This window comes from Lepisosteus platostomus, unplaced genomic scaffold (assembly GCF_059453375.1).
Source record: "Lepisosteus platostomus isolate fLepPlt1 unplaced genomic scaffold, fLepPlt1.hap1 Scaffold_211_H1, whole genome shotgun sequence".
Lineage (NCBI taxonomy): Eukaryota > Metazoa > Chordata > Actinopteri > Semionotiformes > Lepisosteidae > Lepisosteus > Lepisosteus platostomus.
The window spans coordinates 41,700-47,699 of record NW_028291592.1 but is presented as its reverse complement, the minus strand read 5'-3'; the positions used below and the strand labels follow the sequence as shown (position 1 = coordinate 47,699).

Genomic DNA, 6,000 nt, shown 5'->3' with positions numbered 1-6,000 from the left:
GTACGGCTCTAGCACCGGAGCAAACAACAGGAGGGCCAACATCGAACAGGCACACGTGTCAGACATGGAGAGCGATGAGAAAGGGATTCGAACCAATGCCTGCTGAGCACAATGGATTAGCAGTCCGTCGCCTTAACCACTCGGCCACCAGAGTGAAAAACCAGAGTGCGTGGCTGCCCAGCTGCAGGAGCCCAGGCGGCCTTCAAAGCCTCTGCCCTGCCGGTCGTGGTTGGCAATGCACCTGGCCTTACAAACGAGTAGCTTATCGAGCGGAAGCCTGGGGCGGCGGAGAGCTGTGATCGTGCAGACCTTGAGGTGTCACCTCTTTGTCTGCTTTCCCGCCCCCCCTCCGCCCAAGCTCTGCTCCAAAGTAGCTCGGCAACCCCTCACACCTGCACGTGTCACAACCTAAGGTGTGGTCATGAGACACCCATGTGGTGTTGTTCTGTTCTTGCTAATTGTTTCCTGCCCGTCGCAGGCAGGAGTCCATGCAAGGAAGATGCGCTGGACAGATCTCAGAGGGCGCACCTGGGTGGCTTTCCTTCTGAGTGACGTTCCTGCAACACTCTCCCGCTACTCTTGGTGCGCTCATGCCGCAACACAGGAAGGCTGGAGCAGGTGGCTGTGGGCTCTGTGCACCGACGAAATAGCTCAGTTGGGAGAGCGTTAGACTGAAGATCTAAAGGTTCCTGGTTGGATCCTGGGTTTCGGTATTTTGTTTCATCGCGCCCTTTGTTCCTCTCTCCAGAGCCCCCTGCCTAAAGTGACGCGTCCCTTTCTCAGCCCGAAACGCAAGCGAGACACCAGCAGCAGTCTCTGCAGGTTTTCGTAGTGTAGTGGCTATCACGTTCGCCTAACACGCGAAAGGTCCCCGGTTGGAGACCGGGCGGAAACAGCCTCTTTTTGCACGCTCCTGTACTTCACAGAGGTCTTGAGCGACCGGTCATTTGTTCCCAATGTATTTCCGGTGCCTTCATGCACTCTTGTACCAAACGCACGTTCCTTCTGTACGCGGAGCCGATCATTTGCAATTGGGCTGTGCCGACAGACCAGGACGAGCTCTGTCGGCTCAAAAGCAGCGCAGGACCTGCAAGAACAACAGAAAGATTAGCATCCAGCGGGAGCCTCTTTGTGATCCCAAGATCTCATCAAGAATCGTCTCCAGCAACAGGGCTGGGCGCATTGTTCCATTCTCCGACCACTCTCGGTGTAAACAAGTCCCTCCTGGCATTTCAACTGAGCCCCAGTATACATCGACCCTTTGACACTCTGAGTGACAACTCTCTTGCATGTTTTCTAATATTTCTGTGGTTTGCTTGCCTGATGCCCGAAACAGTAGGGTTGTGTGCTCCCATATGGTCTAGCGGTTAGGATTCCTGGCTTTCACCCAGGCGGCCCGGGTTCGACTCCCGGTATGAGAACGTGTCAATTCTGCCTCCTGCTTTCCAAAAGATCAGCACCGTGTACGAAGGAGCCGCATTAAAACTACTCGAACGTGCAAAACGTGCGAGAAGAGGGGGCGCTTGTTTCCAGCCGAAACTTCTTGCGTCACTCTGGTAGACAGGGCTGAACTTCGGCAATAGGATTTATACTCTCCAAGATATTTGCACCTTCTGAAGAGGCGATTTTCTCCACTTCAGTAGCCCGATTTCGTCGATTGCGTGGAGAGGGCTGTAGAATGTGGCGCCGTCTTTCCTGCTCCGTCCATGACAGGCGTGCTGGTCTCTGGAGAGTTTGTGTTTTCTCCTTAGAGAAAACACAAACGACCAACTCGGAATGACTTGCCTTTGACGCTTTTCAAAGCGTTCTTTGTGCACGACGACTGCGCCGCCTAGCAGATACAAATGGGTTGTACAACTTTGAACTAGCAAATGGAAGAGGGGCTAAGCCCCCTCTCTTTTAGCCCAGGTTCGATCTGTCTCCCAGAATCACCAGGGCGCACAAACACACACCCGTGCCGTTGAAGTGCTCTGCTTCATTTCTAAGGGCAACTCAACATTCACTCCTACCCCGAGTGCAGAAAAGACAGTGTCTGCAGCAACAGCGGCTCAGGTCTCTGCACAGGAGCTAAGCTGCCCCCATCTCCTCTGCTCTGCGGCTCCTGCGGAGTGGAGTCCTGCCTGGAGCTGTGTTTGCAGGCGGCGGCTCCCCGCGCCCTGTCTGTGAGTCGTGAAATTAATTAATAATGTTAATAAATTTATAAAGTTAATTTATAAATTTATAAAGTTAATAAAGTTATAAATTAGAAATTAATAACGACATAATTATATTCATGTACCGCAACACAAGAATAGTACACACTGTACATTGTCTGTCGATAATGTTTCTGTAGTGCTTTTTCAGTACTCAGCATGTGACTGTGCTGGTGGCGCTGTGGGTTAGGTTCCTGACTTCTATGTCACATGGTCTATGATTGAATCCCATGGAACTATGAGTTTATTTTTTAACAAACATTTCTTTGAAAAAATGAAACGTTTCCCTTGGTCAGAGATTAAATAAAACCTCACTTTTTTTGAGGTTTTACTGTGCAGAGTGAGGTTTTACCTCACTTTTTTTGAGCAGAAGGTTTACTGTGACCTGAGAAGGGCCGGCATCCAATCACGGTGGTACACACACACGCTCTCACTCATATGAGCTACACGGCTACCAAGATGATCTCGGGTGCGCCGAGCTGGTACGGAACATATTGAACTGATCGACGGCGAATTGTCTCTCAGACAGGCTTTTCACCTCTAAGCTCCCTGACTGACAGTGATCAGCTAGGTAGTGAAACAGTCAGCTGCTTCTAAGCCTTAAACAGCTGTATCTCGGCGCTTCCACGGAGAGATGATTTGAAAGCCGAACATCGCCCATTTGGAACACCTTACTATCACTAGTTTAAGAGACTCTTAAGGTCTTGCAGAGGTGCCTGTCTAATAGCATGCACTTTGCAAGCTATAGGTGTTTAGGCTGAGGCAGAATGCCTGTTAACAAAATGTTTTTCTAAAGGTGTGTCCAAGTGGCTGCAAAAGGACAACACTCCTGGGGCGCCATGGCTCAGCTCCTGCACTTGATTATAATGCTGTTACGTGTCAAAGCAGTAATTTACATCATCCTACCACTGCAACACGGGGAATAGAGAGAAATGAGCACACGCTACGAATTGTCTCAATCACTCCCTAGAGTCGTAAGGCGCATTGAAGGGTGCACCCCCATCATTAATCGTTGCGCCTCTGTGAAAGGAAAGCTCTTGGGCAGTCTTTGAAACAGCTCGGATGAAACACTTGATTGCTTCCATGTGCATCTGGAGCCCACTTCTTATTTTCACTTCACGCCGCCCAAAGCAATTCTAAAACAGGAGATTCGCGTTTGGGAATGCGCCCTGCCCTACAAATAAAACAGGTCTACGGGTCTGAAACCTGCTCCACGGAAAACAGCTCTGTTGCGCTTTTGATCAAAGGGAGATTCGCTGTTCTTACTTTTTGATGACATAACACCCAAAGGGGCTTCTTTGGAGCTGGATTCCAACCAGCAACCTTAAGTTTCTTGGCGGTATCCTTTACAGTCCTCTGTTCGGTCGACAAGGGACAGAAGGGGGCAGCTTTCCTCACACATACAGTGCAATGTACTGTAGTGTTCCCCTTCATTGAATTCGCAGTTCTGCATCAGACCTCTAACTCGTTTCTTTAGCTTGGATTTAAGCCACGAAGCAGGCTTCTACTGTATAAACGTCTAGAGGAATCACAAACTATTTGAGAGGCCACCATCCCAGGGGGAACTGACAAAGTCTATCCCTAAACACCTAGTGCAGTCTCTCAAGAGACTGTCAAAAATCGCTTTCTCCGTTTGCGTTGCGAGTAAGTGAAAACGCGGTCTCAACCCAGAGCCACTTGGCAGCAGCGGCACGTAAATACCGTTACTGTTACTGCTCGATACCGACGTTAGCCTACTATACCATGTTCAGCCACCGCTAGAAAATGTACGGCTCTAGAACCTGAGCAAACTACAGGAGGGCCAACGCTGAACGGGCACACATGTCAGACATGGAGCACGACGAGGATGGGATTCGAACCCATGCGTGCAGAGCACAATGGATTAGCAGTCCATCGCCTTAACCACTCGGCCACCTCGTCGACGACACTGGGCTGTCCGGACATGGGTTGGCGCACTCCAGATGATCTTTTTCTTTTTTTTCCCTCGTACTCGAGGGTCATTTTCCTGTTCCACATGCGATTTCAACATTTTCCTTGGGAGATGTCAAGCCAGCAAGCCACTGCTGTGGTTCAGTGGCCAGTGTGGAGTTCAGTGGCCCTGTTGTACACAGAAAGCACATTGAGCTCCTTGGACATTAAAAGTTCCAGATAAAAGCCATTTGTCACCCTTTCTCTTGGTGTTGATGTTGCTATTGTATGTAAAGGTGGCAACTTGCTCAGCGAGCAGGCGGAGCACACACCGAATGCAGATGTGTCTGAGTGGTGTGTCCAAGTGGCTGCAAAAGGACAGCTCTCCCGGGACGCCGTGGCTTAGTTGCTTAAGGCGCCTGTCCTAGTAAACAGGAGACCCTGGCTCCGAATCCCAGCGGTGCCTTTTTTGTTCTGTCTTCTCGAACAGAACTGGTCATTATGGACAACTGCCTACGGCTAGACTTAATTAAATGCAAGCATTCATTTCCTGTCTTGAACGACTTGTTTTTCTTAAAATGGATGCAACTTGCAAAACATGAAATACAAACCTTGCTAATCAGCGCTCGCGGCTGGCAAAAAAAAAAAAGAAGTCAGCAATGTTTTTTTCTTTAACCTTAACCCTGCTAATGGAGAAGAGTTAAACGACTGAGTCTATGCAGCTTAAACGGTCCACACGTCAGGTTCTTAGCTGAAAGGGTGGTAAATCACGCTCACCCCAGTCCTTAATCTTTTAAAGAGGATACAAAATTGAACCTAGTCGCCACATCACATACATCCTGTTCAACGATAAAAAGGTAACGTCTATCCTCGCTAAAGAGTAAATCTCACGTTGAGGGCATATTTTTTTCCACTTTACCATGAGTCCGGCTCGGCTGCACAGAGGCGAGAGCAGAGCAATGAGGTCACGGGGACAGGGGAGTCACACGCTGGCGGTTTGAACACGCGGAAGATCACTGAGGGATCCACAGTATGTGGACCCTCCGTGCGCCATCAGTCCACACTCCGGACTCTGAATCCTGCCATCCGAGTTAAGATCTCGGCGGAACCTGAGGCGCAGTTCCTTCTTAAAACGTAATCTGGTGAGCATTTCTAGAATCGTACTTGTATAGATGCAGCCTTTAATGTGTTGCTAGGTTAAAATTGATGACTTCTTGAACTTCAGTAGGCAACTGCCCTCTTGGTTTCGGATTTAATTTCTTTATTACAGGGGCGCTTTTATGAAGACAGAGTCATGTTCAGGTACTTTGCTTGATGGAGGAAGCTCATTTCGGACTCTGTGATCTGCTCACCTGGAAAGGTCTGCTGTACTACTACAAGAGAGAAGTAGAGTCTGGAAGAAGGGACAATTTTATGATGCTTTGGAAGGTAATGTTTTTTTTTTCTTTGAAATCGAAATGAATCAGAATAGCAGTGCAAAAGACAAACTCTTTGGTTTGGTTTAAAGAGATATGGTTTTAAAACAGACAACATGTAGAAAACAGGTGTTTCTCACTTTTGGAAAAGAATGGACCGGGGGTAATATTTTACTAGTTGCAGGGCTGAGCTCACTGGGTTACAGTCCTGCAGTGTTACACCAGGTCCAGTGGCGCAATGGATAAGGCGTCTGATTACGAATCAGGAGATTGTAGGTTCGACTCTTACCTGGCTCGGGTCATTTTTAAACACATCGGGCTGCTCCCTAAGTAGTCTGTGCTACTTACTGCATTGTAATCGTACCCAGTAAGAGATTTCCTTCATGTAAATGAACTGCACCTGACAGCTTTAGAAAAACACCTGGGCTCAGTACGGTGCTGAGAGCTCAGCGTTGCTGTTCTAATTAGCACGCACTGCATCGGCT

At 48.7% G+C, this 6,000-nt stretch overlaps 2 non-coding genes across 2 annotated transcripts; one reads left to right on the top strand and one right to left on the bottom strand.

The window, feature by feature from the left end:
* Nucleotides 1-1,349: 1,349 nt before the first annotated feature.
* Nucleotides 1,350-1,421, top strand: trnae-uuc (transfer RNA glutamic acid (anticodon UUC)). Its single transcript has one exon. It is a non-coding gene; the product is annotated as a tRNA-Glu (tRNA).
* Nucleotides 1,422-4,030: 2,609 nt separating this feature from the next.
* Nucleotides 4,031-4,112, bottom strand: trnas-gcu (transfer RNA serine (anticodon GCU)). Its single transcript has one exon. It is a non-coding gene; the product is annotated as a tRNA-Ser (tRNA).
* Nucleotides 4,113-6,000: the final 1,888 nt, after the last annotated feature.